General features: G+C 40.6%; 1 protein-coding gene across 1 annotated transcript in view; it reads left to right on the top strand.

Moving 5' to 3' along the window:
* The window catches only part of LOC137141939 (potassium voltage-gated channel subfamily KQT member 1-like), a 552,592-nt gene that overhangs the window by 348,508 nt on the left and 181,659 nt on the right, over window positions 1–22,425 (top strand). The gene's annotated exons all lie outside the window — the stretch shown is intronic.

The following is a 22,425-nucleotide window of genomic DNA, read 5'->3' as shown; positions in this document are numbered from 1 at the left end:
TTTTAAAAGTATATATTAACATGAACACAGACTGAGGGTAGAATTTCTTTAGCTAGCGTAAAGGTCTAATTCTGCCCTCAGATACAAGTGTATATAAATCCCATTAAATTAAATTGAGAGTTGCATACGTACATCGGAGGCCACAATTTTGCCCTTGGGATCTTACTTCAGTTAATAAACACGTTGCTCTCTTAACAGTAAATGGAGGTTACCCCCCAAAATGGGCTGCAGAATTAAACCTTGGTCATGTGAATGTACAATGGAAGATTGCTTGGCACCTCAAAATGAAACTGCAAAGCCGAATAGAAAAGCACAGGCAGTTATTTTAAGTTGAGTTTAAAAAAAGAAACAGCTCCTATTTTTAGTATGTTTACTACTTGTCAAAGGGATTTTCTGTTGTCTGAGACCCAGACCACTGAGGTTTACCACTGCTTGTATGACATTTTTTTCAATGATGTTATTCCTTTTTTAAATAATCTGCATGGTTTCACATGGCTTTAGAATCCCTTGTATATCTCTGCAATTTATAAAGCAGGATTTACCTCCCCACGCTGTGGGGTGAAGGAGAAGGAAGATATGGGGTCCAGTTTTGCCCTCAAGTGAAGTGAGTGCTGGACCCACTGACTTCAGCCATCTCATCGATGGCAGAATTGGGCCCAGGATGGTTTTGTTTTCACTGAAACTCAGTTAAATTCCCGGTCAGGATACATTTCTAAACATAGCTTCTCACGTTTTATTCAGGAATGTTTAGCCCGGCAAAGTCAGACAAGGTAAACACTTTTTTTTTTTTTTTTTTTTTGGGGGGGGGGGCGGTAAGTTTCTTTTTAATGGAAATGAGTTCTGAAGTATATTATCTGGCATCGTCTCAGCTTGTTGGAGCTAAATATGGGCACTGTCTTCCTTTTTTAGTATCATTTAGTCCTCATTTTATTTTCAGTCAGAAAGGGATGATTTAGTGCTGCTTGGTTACAGACGTCAGTCAGAGTGGACATTGTGAGCTCTATGAATTTTGCATTCACTTTTTAAATAACACAGCCTTGAATGAGTTTGTTGATAGAAGCTGAGCAATTTAAAAATACATTTGAAAGTATGCAATGGGATTATGATGCAGGAGTGTGCCAGAAAAAATACAAGCTCTTACTATGCTGTTACAGTTGCTTAAGCACATATGAAATGCAGAGTTTGCTCTGTCTCTCTCTTTTTAAAAGAAGAATGCTATAAAGTTCGAATAAATACCTTTATTTGAAGACTGGGCTTTTTTAAATTCAGTTTTGAGTAAGGATTTTGCTTATTTGATTCTTTTTTTAGTTCTTCGTGTTCATTTGTGATGAACCCTTAACTTTAAATTTGAAGTAAACTTGAGGTTGCTGAACATAAACAAGATTTAAGAGCTTTTATCAGAATGGTTTGCTCTAGTTCTCTAAACAAGGGAAAACATTTCTGACTAGAATGTGAATTTCTTGTAGCTAATGATCATTTCATCAGCTGACATTGTTGTACATTGTCATATCAGTAAGGCTGCTTTTTGCCATCATACAGAGGAGCTCTAAAGCAAAAGAATCTGTTTTTGTAAGCAACAGAGTTCTGGAAAATGAAAACTTTTCATTTCATTTCATTTTCATTTCATTTCATTTCATTTCATATGTAGGGAAAAAGGTTGTTCCCAGTACAAAGATGTGAAAAACAGACCTTTAAAAAAAATGGTAGATTTTTTTAAATCAAATAATCTCTCTTATAGTAAGATTTTCACATGTAAAAAGAGAACACTTTGAACGAATAGGAGTTCATTTCCCTTTGAATGTGGTGTATGCCGGTTGGTTACTGGAGATATTGGTGTCCCCAGAAAAGGATTAAGGACCTGATCCAAAGTTCATTGATGTCAATGATAAAACTCCCACCATCTTAAGTGGCTTTTCGGTCAGGCCCTATGGCAGAATCCTTGGGATCTGAGCCACACGACTGGAAGAGATATTATGCAGTGAGCCATCTGGCTATGTGGCACACAGTTGAACTACTGACCTACCTTTGCTAGGGGACTCAGGGAGGAGAAAATGCCTCCTGGGTCCATAGGACCTCACTTGCTCCCACAGATTCTGTTCTGATGTGTGGCTTAGCCGTTTCCCTGACAAGCATGAATTTTACCATTCCAGTTTTGTGTGTGTGTCTGTTCCTAATGCCTGCTCTTTTGTTGCACAGTAAGAGACAGACTTAAAATCTTCATTCATGCCATGCAAGCCCTGCACCCAACACTTAATTGTTTGGGGCCTGTACTGGGTTTCCACACTGTGGTGGCTGTACAGAGCTGTTTCTGCTTCTGGGCCTAAATGATCAGATTCAGGAAGGGATCAAACATCACGCATCCGAACAGCTGACGCTTGGCAAAGAATGAGGTAAAAATATAACAGCGTGTATAGAAGCTGCACCCTACCCAAGTTTAGCAGCCTCCCCACAACAGTGACAGATTTCAAAAAAACTGAATTGAGGTTCTTCATTAACTAACATAGATTGCTGCAGGGACGCTGTTGAGGTTAGTAGACACACACTGGAATCTATTTATTTTTCTTTGACGCTATACTAGGCCTGGACCCATTTCAGTTTCATCCGTGCAACACAGAAGGATTTCCCTGGTGTAACTGAGAGCAGAATGTTTATGTCAGTCTGTCTGTCTTACTACTGTAAGGGACCTCACAGCCTACATATCGCTGGGTGAACATTGCCAGACAAAGTCCGTAGAATGATACAGGCAGGAGCTCAGTAAACAGCAGAACATCTGTTTATTACTGGAGGAGGGTCCAGAGGCAGTTCCCAGGAAACAGTTTCACTTTCTTTCCAAGACAGGAACTTCCTCTCAGACCCTTTAAGAGGGTTTCTTCTCATCTGGGAGGAGCCAAACGCTTAGGGTGTGCCAAGTAGCACCAGTCATCCAGCCAGCACAGTAGCTGTTACAGTACCTATAGCCACCAGTACTTCAGTGTCTGAGCACCTCACGGTCATGTATTTATCTTCACAACACGCTCGTGAGGTAGAAAAGTGCAATTATCATCATTGTTCAGAGAGACTAAGGCCTGGTCTAGACTTAGATTGACCTAGATACATCGCTCAGGGCTGCGGAAAATTCCACCCACTGTGTGCCGTATTTAGGTCAACCTAACACTTGGTGTAAGTATAGCTAGGTCAATAGAAGAATTTTGTTGTCGACCTAGCTACCACCATTCAGAGAGGTGGATTAACTACATTGATGGGAAAACCCTTCACATCAGTGTGGGGAACATCTACACGATGATGCTACAGTGGCGCAGCTGCAGCACCGTACCTATGCCATTGTAGTGTAGACCTACCCAAAGTAACTTGTCTTTTTCATGCAAGAAGTCCATGGTGGAGCTGAACCTTGGGTTTCTTTAGTCTATAGGGCTAATGCCTTTGCTACTGGGCCATCCGTCCTCCCCAGTCATGAGTTTCAATGACTTTTCTTCCTTTGAGCCGTGTTATGGCATGACATGAGAGTTCAGAAAGGGTTGGTGATTAAAGCACTAGACTGAGATTAGAGAGACTGTATTCAATGTCTGGCTCTGCCACAGACTTCTTGTAGTACCTTGGGCAAGTCATTTAATCTCTTTGTGCCTCAATTCCCCACCTGTAAAGTTCAGATAATAATGCTCTCCTGCGTGCCAGAAGTGTTGTACTGTAAATTCATCAGTGCTTGTGAGGTGCTCTCATGCTTCAATGGTGATGACCAGATGGGCAGGTTTGCACAGTCTCTGTAATTTTGACATGTGCCTTTTTCATAATAAAAGTTTCAATCCTCTTTAGGCATTCATGCAATCAATACCACCAGCTTAGCACTCCTGAGCAACTCTACAGTAACAAGAGTGGAAGTTCAATAAAGGAGGCCAAATTGCCACAAGGAGACAAGTTTGTGGTTCAAGCTTCCCAAACATTTGTTATGAAAAATAGTTTGAATACCTTTATTTAGGACGAGTTTGTGTCCTGGGATACTAATGTGTAGCTCCAGTTGAGTTCAGTGGAAGCTGCACACTTATTCAAGAGCAAAATTTAGTTCTTGGGTGGAGGGGGTGGGGAGAATAAAGTATTGCTGATGGGCTGAAACTATGCTTGAAGTCTGCCTGTTGCTGTGAGTTTTGATGTAGTCCTGTCACCTGGTATTTCTGACACCTGCTCCCCTGAATAGTGATGTCCAGATTAACAAGTAATCTAAAACATCGACACTTGATTAAAAATATTATTTATGATTATATTGTGGTAGCACCTACCAGCCCTAGTCGTGGAGCAGGATCCCGCTGTGCTAGGTGCTGTACAAACACAGAACAAGACAGTTCCTGCCCCAAAGAGCTTGCAATCTAAGTTAGGGCTTGATTTTGCCACCCTTACACAAGTTGCACAGCACTGTACTCTTTCAGGAGTCCCACTGATTTTAATGGGACTACTTCCTGAGTAAGGTATAATACAATGTGAGTAAAGGTGGCAGAAATGGACTCTGCAAATAAAAATTAGTGGACAGATCCTCAGCGGGTGTGAAGGACATGACAAGGGGAAAGGGTAAAACAACACAGCATCATCCCACGAGTGTTCTGGAGGAAAGGGTAATACTGGAAATAAAAATAAAGCAATTTAACCGGAATGTGCAACTGATTTTTTTAAACAGCGCTTTCCATTGGCAGGATAGGGCTCATTAACAGGGCTGTGCTGTGTAAAAAAAGAAGGCGCATAGTTGAGAAAGTGCCCAGTCAAAAATCCCAAATGATGGCTTTTTAGTACAAAATGTTTAACAAAGTCTCCTGAACCGTACTTAGAGCTCAGACTGTGTCGTCTGTGGACATGCAGAGAAAATTGAAATGCTTTCAGACTGGAGTTATTTAGGGCTATTTGTTGTAAGCCCTCTACTTGTCTCAGGCTGTTTGCTGGAGTCGTTATAGACTGCGTTCCTCCCCAGTCAAGTAGCCGTGGTTTTGGCAGTGACCTCCCTCCCACGGGGAGATAAGGCCGTTTGTACCATGTCATTGACCAGAGGCAGCCACAGAACATTAGGCAGGCTCCTGACAGTCGAGAAGTTGAAACTGCTTGAAAACAGCAGGGTCAGTCTGCTCTCAAACACACTGATATTATCTCATTAGTGGTGGCATTTATTGCATGGTGCGAGAAGCAGAAAAGGGAGTCGTTAAATAAAAAAGCAAACAAATAGTTACAGTATAAAGTCTGGTTGGGCAGAAAGAGTGCAATTCAGATGAGGGTTTTTTTCTTTGTTGAAGATAGCAGTTGTTTCATGCATGACACGCAAGCTGTGCGGTGCAGATCACTGCATCCTTAACCAATCTCTGAAAAAACACCTCCTCCCTGCAGCTAGTAAGAGGGAAGGTGTCTACCTGAAACTCAGCCCATGTTATCGGATCTTTGGAAGAGCCTGGACCAAATTCTGGGTTTATAGCAAAGTTTTGGTGAGGTTTTAGATTTTGTGGTGAAAGGTTAGCACTGCTCTAGAGTTTTCCCCGCACAGGCTACCTTACCTTTCCCCTTCTGCTCGATCCTACAGTGAAGTCATAACCCTGCTTTACAACTTCACTGTCTGTTGTTCTGTAAACTACTGTGATGTCATAAATTCAGCCTTGACTTTACTGTGTGATCAAGTGGCCTGGGAGAGAAAGCATTAATGTCTTCCTTCGACAGTAGGCTTTTTGGGGCAGGGATTGTATTTTGTTCTGTATTTGTACAGCACCTAGCACAGCCTAACCTCCTGAGCAACTCTTCAGATCCATGTCTGGGGCTCAGATCCATGTCTGCTACCTCAAGACAGATAATGAATAAATAATAATAATATATGATAATGTAACTGTAGCAATGAGAGAGATGAGGAAGCACACAGGAAATATAAATGGATTGTTTTCCAGTATATGATGAAGAATACTTGTATGTGTATATCTCCTTTAAGGACAACCAAGAATGTGTAAATATTGAATATGTTTTAATCCAAGTACCTCAGGATGACAGCTCTTTAACTCTCTTCATGTAAAAAACATTTGATACTGTATGATGGTGGTTGACATGTAATAACATGAATGTTGTAAACTGCCATGTAAGGACCCAGTCCTGCAAGCTGTCCACACACTTGGTTCCCATGGATTTCAAGGGCTTTTCCATCTATGCATGGCTTGCTGGATCAGAACTTTTACTTTTCTCTTGGAATGTGCAAGATGAGGATCTTATTCAGAAGGAAACATCCTTTTAATCACCGACAAAGAATGATCAGTCATTTATTACAGATGAACCAATGATTCACAGCAAAAAATTATTAATGAATTTACTTTCATTTGTGTCACAGAATGTAGCTCAGCAGCTTGCAATTTCCTGAGATGCATTTATTACTTAATGAATGTTTTAAAGTCTGTAGATTCACTCTCTTAACCGCTAGGTATCTGAGCTGTATTTGTTAGTTATGCTTGTTGGTCAGATAGGTTAAATGGTATTGTTTCTGTCTCTGGATGGGATGAGTATGCCAGCACTTCCAGCTCAGATATTTGCGCGCACAAATGTAAAATTCAGTTTCCAAAAAATATTGGTGCATTCGTTGTTGACATGCGTGGCAGCACAATGAGCTGCATGAATATCTGCAGAAAGAAAACACAAAAAGGAGCATGAACATAGCCAAAGTGAATTCATTAAAAATCCAAATGAAGATCTATAGAATATCTATTGAAAATATATTGCAGAACTGACCCTATTCTAGTATTTATAAAGACATATGGAGTTGATAAATGTAATGCACTAGTCAGAATGAAATCCAACACCGTGATATTCCCATGATAATCTTTTTTTCTAGACTGTCAATTGAATTTATTCTTTTGATGGACTTTGCATAAGATGTGCAATAACAATTTATGGCTGTTTTTGTTGTGCCTTTTGCTGCTGCTGCTGCTCTTATTATTAATTTTATATTATTATTTTGTAATCCATTTTCTGCCAACATTCGTGTCAGTAATTTATATGTTACCATATGCATGCATATATGATGCTGTATAGAAATAGAAGATTTAGTTTCTCTCCCAAAAGTGCTGACAATATTTGCTTAAAACAAACAGATATTGTAAATAAAGAAATAAAGGGAAAGTTGCCAGCCGAAAAAGGTAAAGTGAGAGACATGTAGCAGAGGGTTTGCAGCAAACAACATGGTTGTTTCATATCATTTTGCATTTCAACTTTTCACTGAAGTCTTATGGCAGGTTTTCACCAAGTTATGTACTTACTCAAAATTTGCAAGTAAAAGAGATGTCTTTTCGATTTCTGCCTCAAAACTAGAGTACAGTTTATATACATTGATGAGAATCAACAGTGTGATTTATAGTCTGTGATGTTTTAGTGTGCGCGCATGTGTTGTTAGGAAGCATGGTGAATATACAAATTACATGCGATAAATTATAAAGTCATCACATTTGTATCACACCTGTTTAAAAGTGTTATCTGGAGCTCTCAGGGTTAGACAATCCTCCACCTTGCTATCAAGATTTAATTGGGAAAATTTAAAGGGTTTACTTCCTTCCTTTCTGTTTCATATGATAAAATATATCTGTATATATGCATGCGGTGTATTTAAAGTATATTTCTACGAGGTCACAAACTTAACTAGTGCTATGGGGACTTGACTGTATACTTCAAGGGGAAAATATAGTTCCCTAATTGTTCACATTGGTGTTCTGGCCGCTAGACAGATGAGTTTATTTTGCACACACCCCTCCTCCTTTATTTTTTGTGTGTGTGTCCAGGATTCATTTACACTCAGCAGTTATACTTGGACCCAGGGATTCAGTGACTGCAAAGGCGCTGTTTTTAAGTGGCTGGCCAAGACATTTCCCAGAACATAATCATCACTATCTCAAATTCTCAGTCATCAGTGAAGTTTGCACGCAGCTCACAAAAAGGCTATTTGTTTTTGTTTGTTTTTAATAGCATTCCTGAGTATGTTTTAAGGTGCCACCTGTAAACGGCATTACCCTTTGAATCTAGATGCATAGGAATGGCATGAGGAACAACTTCTTTCCAGTTCCTGAGCAGGCATATCTTCTTTTTATAGACACTCTCTGTCATCCATTTACTGTATTTAACCCATTCTTATTTTTGCTCACTCTAGCCCAGGTTGTCTGGATGAATTGTGGTGAATTCATGGCAGGTGAAATTGTAACTCTGATAATTTATTTCACTATATCTGTATGGTAAAGCTTTCCTGTAAAGATGCAAAGAGGCACCAGCTAGATACAATATATTATTTTAGGATGAATAAGATTCGATTGATTGGTTGATTGATCTTCTTTCCTAATACTGGAGAAGGATGCTGAGGGTAATGAAAGAATCTTAGATGGTGTGGCACATATCCTGTATTTTTAATTGTACTGACACAGGAAAAATATAAAGCATTTATAAGAGATAAGTGAGCAATTCAAAATGGACAATTTATTCAACACATTCAGACATCATGGCACCAGAGCTGTGCTCAGGGCAGCTTCAGGATCAGGGTAAAAATGATATTGAGCAACCTTCCCAGTTCTTCCCCCTACCAATCCTCAGGCCTGGGGGCCTTGCTGTACTGTGTATCAAAGATTATCTTTCTCCTGGACATGGTCCCTATACCAGAGATCAGCAGGAGGTGTGGCACAGGAATTGCTACAGTGGCTCTACACTGCCTGGGGACTCCCCCACGTAGGAGGAACCCTCGGGAAGCTGGACATAGTGTCTTTCCTGGCTGCTTTGTGCTACTCTGGTAGGGCTCTGGATCTTTCTCTACTGACATGGTATTTGTGAAGAAATTGTGATGTTCCTTATATATATTCATTGTTCAGATTTACTCTACAAACATTTCTTAGAATTGTTTGCTCTGTGATCCTTGAAATCCTGAATATTCTAAATGTGAGCGGTGTTTTGGGTTTTTGTCAGTTGGGAACTCTTCTATAAGTACCATGGTATTGTTTCTGTTCCCTGTTAGCATAACAGTGAGAGTACCTCCAGCACAAATACTGACATTCATTGGTTTGCTGCAGAAAAGGTTGTTCCAGTAAAATGTTTCTTGGAAGTGAGTACAAAAAAGGCACAGAAGGGACTAGAGCAAATTCATTGAACATTTGACCGATATTTGCCAAGCTCTAACATTTACCCGACAGGTGAAGAATTCACTTTGAGATTTGTACTGGGGAGGAGATTGGTAGAGGGTGAGAAAGAAGGAAGGAAACTATTATAGGGAGGCTTGGCTTGTAACATAGTATTCTGGCTTGCCATGCAAGCAGTCCACCTGATCATAGGGTTAGAAACAGGAAAGGCCTACTAGAAGACTGAGTTCATCCACCTGCAACAGCTGAATAAAGTGTCATTCTCTTTCTTCTCCCCCTCCTTCCTGCTCCTCCAAGGATTTATTAGGCATTAAGGTAAGTTTTTGTGACTAGTGGTTTTGGGTGCCTCGATTTTTGGATACCCAAGTTTTGTCATCTTAAAAGGACCTTATATTCAGAGAGTGGCTGCTCAATGTTTCCTGAAAGGTAGACTTCTTTAAAGGCATACCAAGTGAAGAACCTAAAAGCGGAGGCACCAAAATCCACAAGCCACTTTTGAAAATGTTGGCTTATAATGATACTACATTTGACCTTCTCTGAAAGAGAAACATGTCCATAAGCAGAGTTTAATGTGACCTCCCCAATTAAGCTTCACTGCAATGCATCACCTACCCTGAGGAGTAAACTGTACTAAATCAATTTGAAATATTGGTTAGTCATGCAGCTCTATTCAAGATGCCACCTACCTACAATATTCAGTGGGACAAAATTGATCAGCAATGAACTGACACAATTGGTCTGAACCAACTTCCAGATCTATCCACAACTTTCATAGACTTCGCTTTCCTGCATTCAGAGAATATGTTTATCACTCAGACTCAGTGGATACTACTGTAAATCACAAAGAAAGAGGGAAGAGTTTTGTTATCTAAATGTTAGGGGAAAGAAATTTAGGAACAGTGAAAGATGAAGTAATTGGAAGAATTGCTATACATTATAGAGGAATGAAAGGATAATTCTCCTTGGATAATGTTTACCATTTGAGCTTGTCTATAGGTATGTACATATGGAATATAAATTATAGGAAGTTATTCTGGCATTTGACATAAGAAAGATACGATATATAATATTGTGTGTCATTAGAAGGATAATGTTTCAGAGCTGGAAAAGAGAGAATAGAAAGCATCAAAAAGGACTCTGATAGAGGGCTGAGACATGAATTATCAAGAAAGATTAGCCAGAATTAGGCATCTTAGAATATAAAAGAGACTCCCCAGAGATACACTGAAGACAATCCTGAAATAAAAGCAACCAAGTGAGTGAATCTAATTCATCTTTCTGAGACAGTCACTAACTCAAAAAGTCTGGGATAGAAGATGGCAAAGGGATGAGTCAGAGCCGATAAGCAATTCCGGCGTATTTATTTAGTGTTGTTGAAATATAGAACAAATAGCTGAAGTCAAGAGCACCAAGTCCTCAGTTTAAAAAGGAGCTAGTTTGTTTTGTTTTTGAAGGATTTTTGAGATTACAGTGCTAGCTGCATATTTGAGGTTAGAATAATGCATTCTAGGGTGATTTGTATTTATTGGGGTTATAAGGGCAGGCCTTAGTGGACCATATGGTATTTTTACAAGGCTGATTCCATGACAAAAGTGGCACAAGACTGTATTAACGTTTCACAGATTGAGAGAGAAACAAACAGCCTAAATAGACATTTCTGTTAATTTAATAGAAGTGGGGATGGGACTTCTTGGTAAGGACGGATAAACTGGTTTTGCTTAATTCTGAACCCACTTTGAACACCATAGATTTAAAGGTTTGACTCGTGTGTTTAGGTTTACATTCTGCTAAGAAGATACTGGGAAGAAGGAGCAGAGAGAAAAAATGCAATTAAGAGGGTGAAAAGAGGAGAAGAAAGAGGATAGAATTAAAAACAAGCCAGAGAGATTATGAAACAAAAAGCAGAAAGAAGGAAAGAGGAAAATTCTAATAGCCAATTAAATACAGTATCTTGTACAACTCATGGAGGGGTGAAGGGTTCAAATGTGGATTGTAACCATCTATTTGAATATAAATAAGAAATTAGGAATTGTAGAACATTGACAAGGGAAGCTAAGGGACACAAGAAGGAGCTTTTTAAACGTGTTAGGAACAAAAAGAATCCTGACAATGGTATTTGTCCATTACTAAGTGGGAATAGTAGAATTATCTATAATAATGCAGAATAGGCAGAAGTGTTCAATAAATATTTCTGTTCTGTATTTGGGGAAAAAACAGTTGATATAGTCTCCTCATATGGTGGTGATAATACCCTTTCCATCCCACTAGTATCTGTAATGGATGTTAAACAGAAACTACTAAATTAGATATTTTTAAATCAATGGGTCCAGATAACTTGCATCCAAGGGTTTTAGAAGAGCTGGCTGAAGAGCTTCCTAGAGTGCTAATGTTGCTTTTCTGTAAGAGTTGGAGCACTGGGAAAGTTCCAGAAGACTGGAAGAAAGCTAATGTGCTGACGTCTTAAAAGTGCAAATGGGATGACCTGGGTAATTATAGGCTTGTCAGTCTTAGAATGATCCCAGGCAAGATAATGGAGCAGCTTATATGGGACACAGATGAACTTTGCTGATGACACAAAAATTGGGAGAGTGGTAAATAACGAAGAGAATAGGTCACTGATTCAGAGCAATTTGGATTGCTTGGTAAGCTGGGCAGGCCCGCTGACAGCATTTCTGGGCCCCAGGGCAGAACAGTCAGTGGCCCCCTTACAGAGGGTTGGCTGAGGTTTACCACTATGGGCAGTGGGTGAAGCTTTCCTTCGAAAGCTCCCCATCCCATCGCTTCCGCCTGTGGCCCTGTCCACACTCCACCCCGGCTTCACCCCAGGCCCTGCCCCCTCCCTTCTCGGCCCACTCGCCGCTGCGACCCTCCCTTCCTCTCAGCCCTGCTCACTCACTACGTCCCTCCTCCCCGCTCCCCACTTGGACCCCCTCCTCTTTCCCACACACCCCGTTCCCCCGAGGTGGCGAGCGGCAGTGGGGGGGAGGGGGGCTGAGCAGGGAGGAGGGACGCAGCGGTGGGGAGGCTGGGCAGGGGAGAGGGGAAGGAGTGATGTGGCGAGCAGTGAGTGGCGGAGTTGAGCAGGGGCGGGGAAGGGGCATGGTGGCAAGTGGGCCAGGCGGGACCTGGGCGGAGTGGGGATGGCGTGTGGGTGAGGATGAGGGCGGAAGAGGGTGGGTGGGGAGCTAGCTTCCCTGAGGGGAAGCGTCACCCACTGCCCATGGATCTATACCATCGACGGGCCCTTTTAAATCTCTGGGCCCCTGAACAATTAACCCCTTTGCCCCCCCCCCCCCCATCAGCAGGCCTGAAACTGGGTGCAAATAAACAATATGCCTTTTAATGTGTCTAAATGACAATATATACCTCTAGAAACAAAGAGTGTAGACCCTAATTATAGAATGGGGGACTCTATCTTGGGAAGTAATGACTCTGAAAAAGATTTAGGAGTCGTGGCAGCTCCCACTGAGATGTTGTAGCCAAAAGAGCTAATGCAATCCTGGGATGCATAAATGGGAATCTGGAGTAGGAGTAGAGAAATAATTTTACTTCTGTATTTGGTACTGTTGTGATAAGTTGGGGACGGTTCAGAGCAGAGCAATGAGAATAATTAAAGGACTGGAAAACATGCCTTCAACTGTTAGACTCAAGCAGCTCATCTATTTAGCTTAACTAAAGAGAAGGTTAAGGAGAGTCTTGATTACAGTCAGTAAGTTTTGAATCACACATTGACAGCCCAAATTTAGCTAAATATTGGCATACATTCCATTGACTTGAGGTTAAGGAGGTACATAAGTGTTTTTCTGAATCAGGGCCTATGTCCTTCAGACTGAAATTACCACTTTCCATTTAGGACATCTTACAATGATCATCTTTGGGTGCCACAGAAACTAATGTTTTTCTTTCACTTTCTGTAACAGTTAGTTAAGAGAAGAAAGCATTATTCCCAGGGCTGCTGTAAGCCTCAGCTGAAGAAGCTGATGCCCAGAGGTTTGAATGCAAGGCCTTCTGAATCCTAATCCTAAAATGATATGAGCACCTTTAAATCCTTTTAGCTTCAGTGGGAGCTGGGGCCATGTTTTGGTACGAGATGTTATACAAATTGGGGTTCCTGTTAGCTTAAAAATGGTCCATATCTGCATGGTTCAACATATAGTACAGTTCCTGTAAAGAATGAATGCACCTGGGAAGAAAAAGAAGAGGATGATATAAACTTGGAAAATAGCTAATATAATAATAATAATAATAATAATAAAAGCCATGAAAGTTATTCAATATCTTCTTCATAAGGTGGAAGGCAAGGGAGTAGATAGAACAGCAGCCTGATTCAGGTCATATATTTAAAAAAGTAGTAGTCCCATCCAGCACATGTTGGGTCTCATCATAAAAACCACAGTGAAAACGTGACACACATTTTCTCTCTGCTGAAGAGAAATCCAGGACTGAGGTGTTTATTTCAGAACAAAACTGAAGTGCCTTGTAGGGCCTCATGTACAACTAGGACTGGAACTGCAGGTCGGGACTCAGGTTTGTTGCAGAGATGTATTTACTGAGAGGGTTGCAGAGACATGAGCCAGTGACAGGTCCTTTTCCTTCAGGACAGTAGATCCATAGAATTCTAAAAAGAAATCCTATTACAATTAGGTAGGTTGGCGTTATCATTCAGACAAAGGGCTGGATTTAGAAGATCTGAGATCAGTTCTTCGCTGTGCCATAGACTTCCTGTTCCCGAGTTCCTTATTTGTAAAATGGGGATCTGCATCTTTTCATGCATCTATGGTCTCTCTTGTGTATTTAGATTGTAATGTCTTTACAGTAGGGCCAGTCTCTCACTACATGCATGTACAGTGCCTAACAGGATCTAGCGCTCTCTAAGTGCTACTGTGATACAAATCATAATACAAATTACAATGAAATATAAAATAACACTGTTAAATAGAGCATTGCCCTACAGCTCCCTGTTAAGCATAGTGAATGATAAAATCTGTAGTAAGGGGGCTAGGAGAGAAATGATTACATCTTCAAGAGCAGCCCCACTTCATGTTAACAAAGCTTTGAACTCTACTGGCAGGCACTGCTGCCTCCTTTGAATACTACCACTACAGTCTGGAGGGAGCTGGGACTGTTCTTAGACAGGAGAGTTACACAGAGCGTTCTGGCTAAGGGGGTAGTTTTGCTTTGGACTAGAGCCATGTGTTTCAAGATGAGAAATCTCCTGATTTGGCTTTCAATGTAACACACTTTGCTGCTACGGCGAGCAGGTGGTCATGTCTTCCTGTGCACATGTGACTGAAACCAGCAAGACTGGCGGCTCAGTGACCACACGGCAGAGCACATTCTTTTGCTCAAATAAAGTAACCAGAAACCAAAATGCAGAGAGTGGGGGGAGGAGGGGAAGGAAATATATACAGAGACAGAAATCGGTCCAAAATCCCCTCACGGATGCAGAGGGGAACTGAAAAAAACAAACAAAACAAAAACACAATTCAGTGTCTGTGTTTGTTGGCAGGCATGAAGCTTTTTCTTTTTTTAAGCCTAACAAGAAAAGGAAGGCAGGATTTTAGTAAAATCCTATTGCATAGTATGTTTTCTTTCTTTCTTTCTTCCTTTCCTTCTTTCCCTGACAAATCCCCAAGGTCAACATTGTAATAAACAGCAGGAAGGACCCAATTTTCTGCACCTGTGGCTGTGTTTGTCTATGCATTTCTATAGGTGAATGAGCACTGGGGACACTACGGAAGTGAATTCAATAGATTGGTTTAAAAAACTCAGCAGGCTAATCAGCAGGCACTCAGGTGCAATAGCTTTACAGCATTGTTACAGCAGGCCAAGAGTGAGGCAGGGTTTATGGCTACGGTGCACGCTGCTTGGGATTTTTTGGATATAAGAACAAGCCATTGTTAAATCCAGCCTCTAGTCAAGGAGCTTGTTACATATCACACAAACCCCTACACCTGAAATCTCTTACTCAGACCAACAGAAGAATTTTATTTTATTTTTAATCTCCATTTTCATCATGTGAAGTTTAGTCCTGACTAAAGGTAATGGACTGACAGCCCTGGAGAATGAGTCTGTATTTGGCTTCAGCAGTGTCAGAGTAAACTTCCTCACCCTTTCTCCTCTATTGCTAGTCAGGGGTGACAGGAGAACGCAGTGCTTGGCTTTGATGGCGAGGCAGCCCAGAAGAATGCCATCTAGCACCAGCTGTGATGGTGACAAGCACTGCAATGAGAGGCTGACCCTGCAGGATTGAAGTAAGAGAGGCAGTGTGGGCCAGTTGATACGCCACTGGACTGAGACTCAGGAAATGTGGGTTTCAGCCACTGAACTTGAGCAAGCCATTTCATCTCCCTGTCTCTGCTTCCCTTGATACAATGTGTCTGCTTTGTGTCTTTAATCTGAAAACTGTTCAGGGCAGGGACAGTCTGTTACAATGTACAGAACCTGGATTAATCTGGATTAATCTAAACTGAGTGTAAACATCCACACTAATAATTCCAACTCGAGTCAAGGTGAAGGGCTTCTTATCCCACTACCAACCATCTTAGTCCTGAGTTCCGGAGGGGTAGCCGTGTTAGTTAGTCTGTTTTCTTCAAAACAACGAGAGTTCTGTAGCACCTTAAAGACTAACAAATGAAGCTTATGCTCAAATAAATCTGTTAGTCTTTAAGGTGCCACAGAGCTCTCGTTGTTTCATCTTAGTGATCGAATTCTCCAAATATAGACAAGTGTAAAGGAAGAAAAATAATTCCCAGCAATCACAGCACAATATTCCCCAATACTATTAAAATCATCTCTTTTTTTCAAACTAGATGCTGCTGCGTGCTGTCAAATTTTAATATTCCAAAGGGTGCAAGAACTAGCATTTGGATTTATATATTTTCAGTCTTTTTTTTTAGTGCCTTATGGAAGCCATTTTGTATGGCTCAGATAATGTTAGATGTGGTCCTCTTGGTATTTCAGTTCCTGGATGGTGGGAAGTATTGTGAAACGGCCAGCTCTCATGTTGTAATGGCTCTCCGGAGAATTTATAAAAATGCAGTGAAAATGTAAACACAAATGCAAATGCTTTCTTTGTGTTTACCATTGGGCTATTTCTGACATCGCTATTTATTCATGTCCCTACCAAAAAGTTGAAGTATCTGAAAACCTGAGTACAAATGCTTGTGTTGTTAATTTTTTTGCAAACTGAAAATTAGGTCTGAAACAAAAAAACAAAACAAAAAGAGCCAGGGGAGGGGAGTGGCACTCTCAGTACAGATACAGAGCCAAAAGTATTCCTGGTGCTACTCCACTGGGGTCAGCCAACCTCTACCAGGGACCTACAGTGTGTGTTTGCTTGTTGGGTTTTTTTTAAATTTTGGCATTAAAAAGGATATTAGGCTGTAAATAGAATATCACCGATATAGGGGGGAAAGTTTGAAATGCAGAGATCAGCAGTAATTCATTTTAAAAAATCATGTTGTCATGCCACAGTATAAAGTTCTGACAGTCAAGGTGCCCCAGTAAACATTTAATTTGGATTTGATGAGAGGCATGGACTAATTTGAGCTAATTAGGAAAAATGAAAATGGTGCCTGAATCCTGGTTTGATTTGTGCCCATATTTGTGACCTTAAGTATTCACAGACTCATGTGACTTCAAAACCGGCTTGAATGGTTTGGCTGAATTCATTTATTGGCTGTCAGAAAGGTAGATTTAATCTCAAATGCAAATACTTGACATTGGCTATGTTTGTTCAACTCACTAGTGATTTTGGTGACCAATTTCCCAGCCTGAATACAAGTTTATAACATTGTAAATAATCCAAAGGCAGCCCTTTGTTCACTCATGATATTTGTAAAACAAAAAGGGATTAGCTTTCAGCAGCTTTATAAAACCAGAAAACGACTAAATTCGCCAAAGTTTAATTTGTACATACTATGCAGCCTGTTCTGACTGGTTATCTGAACACACATCTGAGATCCAGGAACTCTTGACCCCTAACCAGGAGTCTTACCCTGACTTACTACATGGCCTTGGACAAGTTTCTTAACTACTTGGTGCCTCAGTTTCCCCATTTGGAAATGGAGGGTGATTCTTATTTAGTGACTTGACACAGCTATTATTTTGCAAAAGTAAAGCTCTCTATATGCTAAGAATTAGTATTTTTGTGATCATATTAAGTTCTCAAAATAATTAAAGATTGAACCAATGAGCAGAGATTGCTGTCTGGTGACTACTCTGTCTATGGGTATTCTGCATGTTACGAGAGCTGAGACTGGAACCAGGATCCTCATCATCCTTGAGTTGACCACAAGAGAGACTGTTTGCTGTTTCTGTCTTTACTGACTGAACATCTGCTCTCACTCCCTCACACATACACACAGCCAGTCCCCCTCTTATCCCATCATTCCCCTTTGCATGTTGAACCTTAAGGGCACAGAACACCTGCAGTATCTCCAGTACCTAAGCAATAGCCAACAATAACAGTAAAATAACAGCTGGATGTTAGAAGAACCCAAACATAACATGATATGACACACAGCACTGCCTTTGCAGCAATAAAATTACTGATGGGTCAGCAAATATTTTATCCAGAGGTGCCTATGAAAGACACTTCAGATGACTCTTGAATTGTTATTTTTATAATGACTATTTATGGGTATTGTTATTGCTATTAATAATCCTAATGGTAAATCCGGCATGCGATTTAATAAGCTTTCTATTGTGTACTTATATAGCATCCTTAATCCAACCCTCACAAGATGTTTTGCAGACACTAACTAATTAAGCCTGTGAGGTAGTGAAGGGATACCACAGGGATCACGTCATTTATTGCTGACAAGCGGCTACCTCCGAAGGGAAGCTGCACAGTGGTTTCACCCTCAGTATCTTAGTTCAGGAAGTAAAGAATACTGACAGTAAAGAAGGAAAGTGCCATCCTCTACTGCGATGGTGTACATGGTATGCTTCTGTTCACTACATATTGCAGTGTTGCCAGCCCTTGTGATTTTATCACAAGTCTTGGGATATTTTATGTTTGTCTTAAAGCCCCAACGCCTGAAGTTATGTGAATATGTGAGAATCTCCAATTTCAATTTTTTAAAAAAGTTATTCACCCTCATGGTTCTTGTGAAAAGCTTGAAAACGTAATCTGAGTATACTCTAAGGGTTCAAAACCAAAAGGTAAATTAAAAGGAGTTGAACATATTTTTAACATATATTTTTAACATGTATTTTTTTTAAAAATCCCATGGTTTTGGGGGCCTGAGTGACGATTCTTTGAATACTTAGGGTTGGCAGTTCTGAGTACTGATGTAAAAAATTACACAATAGCATTTTGGTAGAAGATACAAGAGGTACTTTAAGATGTTGCAATTTAACTGCCTAATCCAAGTCATTTATCAAAGCATTCTCGATTCATATTTCAAGGCTGGCGAAACAATGCTAAATAGTTTATTGTGAAAAGAAAGTCACTTAATCCTGCTCCCACTGAAGTCAGTGTGTGTTTTGTCATTGGCATATAGGATCAGGATCCAAACTTTCCCAAAGTTCAAGGTGTTCATGTCAGGCTTCCATCTCCACTAATCATAGCATTTTAATAATGGAGGAGGGGCAGATTTCATGTAGCGTAGATCTGTTGTTTGTATCCAACTTTTACAACAATCTGTTAGATACTGAAGAAATCAGGAAAAGGTAGGAGTTGTTAAATTTGATGAAGACCGTATTACAGCTTGTTGTAATGTAATCATCACTTTTGCTAAGCAGGTTTTGGTTGGGTTATTATCTATATGGGAAACCTCTAAAGAAAACCTAGGTGCTAAAAAGATTTGATTAGTTAGGCAGCACTATTCTATGCTGCCCTCACTAAACCAGTGCCCTGTTATGGGGTTACTGTCATGGGGGGAGGTATCACCTTTCAGATGAGCTGTAAATAAAGAACCTTATCAGTTGTAATTGTGAAATACCCTGTAGCACACTTTGCAGGAATGAGCATGTTGGCGTCAGTGCCTGGGCCAAATTCCAGTATGTGTGATTATATTCTGCCTTCCTAAATTACCCCCTTTGCTTTAAGTGGATAAGGAATTCTTCTTCACATCATGCCCCTAACCTGGTGCTTAGCTGCGCTGTGCAGTTATAGTAACTGCTGCGCTCCAGTGCAGAATGGTGGCAGAATGGCAGCTGAAATGTTCCCAAAGTAGATACAGTGGGTAACTCTCTGGTGTGTCTGTAGCTTGCGAAAGGTCTGGCATAAATCAGCCCAGTAGTAATTATCATCCTTGTGTTGATTTAAATCAAGTTGGGAACAGGCACATTCTTACTGTGGAATAGATAGTAGGGGTGTAGGAATATACAGCAGGGTAGCCACAACTATCTACGTTAATTCAAAAGAGAACATGCTGTTCACTACTGGAAGACTTATATAGGCAACAGCGTGGCTAGCACTTGTAATAGGTAAGCAATCAAAACGCGCATACCGTAGCACTACTTTATCAGTCACAGACTGTAATGACATTAGCTGGTTTTTGAAAGGCCCTCTGTAAGGGGTTAGTTTTTCCTTCCAACTACCCCAACTGAAAACTCAACTCTTGAAATTATACAAATAAAAAATGTAGAGGAAGCCGTGAACCAGTGAGAGTAGCTCCAAGAAGGATTTCTGATGCAGGAGCCGATGTACTGCTGGCCCCAGCCCTGGTGTAATTTAGATCAGCCTTGGGGCCCCTAGGAACTCTTATTCCGGAGCAGACTAGCATTCTGGCCTGGCCCTCATATGCCTTCTACCATAGGGGTTGCAGAGGATGTCACATCGGAGCCAGCCATGGAGACATCTGCACTTGTGGAATCGCTGGTTAGAGAGATCCGCCAGCTTTCTTCACTCATTTTTGTGCCACCAAACTGATGCCAAGTGGCCAGATCCCAGAAATGGAGCTGACTCATTGGTTTTAATTCAGACTTTTTGCTCATAAATCTCTGTCATTCATCTGATACGTTACAAAACCTCAGCACTAGCTTTTAGTGATGAGACTGTGGTGCATGGTCGCTGCATTGGAAGGCAGTAGTTAGGAGTCAATGACATCAAAGTAGTTACCCATAAATCCAATATTTTCTAAAAAAATACACTTACGGGACATCTTTTACCCTTATTCTGAACAAAGCCCATTAACATTCCTGGGAGTTCCCCATATACAGACAAGAATAACACAAACATTTTAGGGCCCAGCCTTACCCACAGTTTTGTATGACGAAGGATTACAGAATCAGACCCTTAAAAGATTTTTTTTTTAGTGGTCTTTAATTTGAGCAACAACAATGCACGAATCATAAAACAGCATTTTCTGATATGTACATCCTACCACATTTAAAATACCTATTGTTCTGAATCAGATTGAATTTCACTTCCTGGACATAAACAAGCAGAGGTGTATGTAATCACTATCTCTTGATTAGCCTCAGTGATGATATTTGACCATAAGTACAAAATTCATTTATTGTAATGATCTAGTTTATCAGTGTTCAGATGATGAATGAACATGTACAAAATAATGCAATGTGGTATGACCAAAGGACATCATAAAATAAGAAATAAATTCAGCCAATATCAAAGAAACCTGTAAATAGACCTTAGTAATACATTTGAAACAGTGTAAGGTATGCCTCTGTAATACATTGATGCATATCCTTCAAGTTACTGGATCAGTTTGTACTACTCCCCTGCAGGATGAGTCTGGACTTGGGTTTAAACCCATTTGAAGATTTTTTGGGGACCTACCATCTCTACAAGCTCAGAAGTTTATCTATTCCCCAGCAAAAGTTGGGCCAAGAAAATATATTGCCTCACCCACCTTGTTCCCCACTATTACAATTACATTAATTTTCCATTTTCTTCCCCATCCTTTTTCAAGATACTGAGTACTTGACAGAACAGTTGCAACACACTCATGATAGTACTGAATTGTCTACCTTCTCTGTCCCTCTATTCTCAACCCCAAGTACTCCACAATCATGAATCAGGCCTCACAAAATCATGAGATTGTTTAAAAAATATGAGATTTAAAATTTTCCATTAATTACATTTTGAGTTTTTTCTTTGCCTTCTGGTGTTGGAGCATTTAGGGTTTGCATTTTAAAGCTTTTCCCTGCAACCATATGGACTAGAAACTTTCCCCCGCCTGCAAATGAAAGATGAGAGTCTCGTGTAACAACCTGATTCCAGCAGCTGGGGTTCTAAGAAAAACTTCAAAAATCATGTGAGTTGGCAACACCAACTACCTGTGTATCTACAATATCCAATCTAGGTTCTTACTCTGCACACTCATAACTGTGGTATCTGATCACCCTAAAAGATTAATGAATTTCAGTGAATTCCCAGAAAAGTGTACATGAAGTACTTTGATTTTGAAGGGGGATTTACTTATTTATTATCAGAGGATTATAGCTCATTTCTAACACCCAAATAATTCATAGCTCACTGAGTGTACATTTCCAAGTGGGTGAAGGGATCTGATAGTGACTGGTAGCACAGTGCAGTGGTTTGTGGAAGACTCAGGATTGCAGATGATGTCATCACTCTCTCTTCTAGCTATGGGTGAGGAGCGCTTTGGGGGTGATCTCAAAACGGGGAGGAGCCGGTTCAGGAGGGAAGCTCCATGGACTATTGTTTAGAGCAAGATATTTGGAATCAGAAAACCTGTGTTCTTATTCTGATTTGTATTATGATAGTGCCTATGGTCTAATGGAGAACAGGGTCCCACTGTGTTCAGGCATTGTATAAATACTGGATAATAGAAAGTCCCTGCCCCAGAGAGCTTACCGTCTAAACAGATAAGACAGACAGTGGGTGGGGAAAATGGATATAACATACAAGAAAATACTTTGCAAATGTGATTTTAGTTCCATGATTTTTCCCCCAGGGAGAAGAGGGTAAGGGACTGGTGGGTTACTTTTTATAAAATATTTGGGTGGGATTGTTCAGGAGATGATAACTTAATGGAAAGACAAAGGAAAGGAGAGAGCCCATAGAAGGGAGGTGGGTAAGGTGGGATCCATATGTTTCAATGTTCTTTACAGAGGAGGTCAGTATCACTATCTCCATTTTACAGAAGGAGTAAGTGAACCATGGGGAGTTGAGGTGACTTTCCCAAGGCCACCCAGCTGGTCAGTGGCAGAGCTGAAAATAGAAGCCAGATGTGCTGAATCCCTGTCCGGTCCTTTATCCAGCAGGTGACGCTGCCTCTCCTAAAACTGCCCTCTAGGATTGCTATAAAAGGAATGAGTGGAACCACCTTAAGGTGAATCCAGAGACTCCTTACAATGATGGTAGTCATATCAACAGCAT

This window comes from Emydura macquarii, unplaced genomic scaffold (assembly GCF_026122565.2).
Source record: "Emydura macquarii macquarii isolate MOO-44397 ecotype Brisbane River unplaced genomic scaffold, CSIRO-AGI_Emac_v2 contig_3122, whole genome shotgun sequence".
Classification (NCBI taxonomy): domain Eukaryota; kingdom Metazoa; phylum Chordata; order Testudines; family Chelidae; genus Emydura; species Emydura macquarii.
The sequence above is the reverse complement of the archived record's forward strand: the minus strand, read 5'-3'. Positions and strand labels throughout refer to the sequence as shown.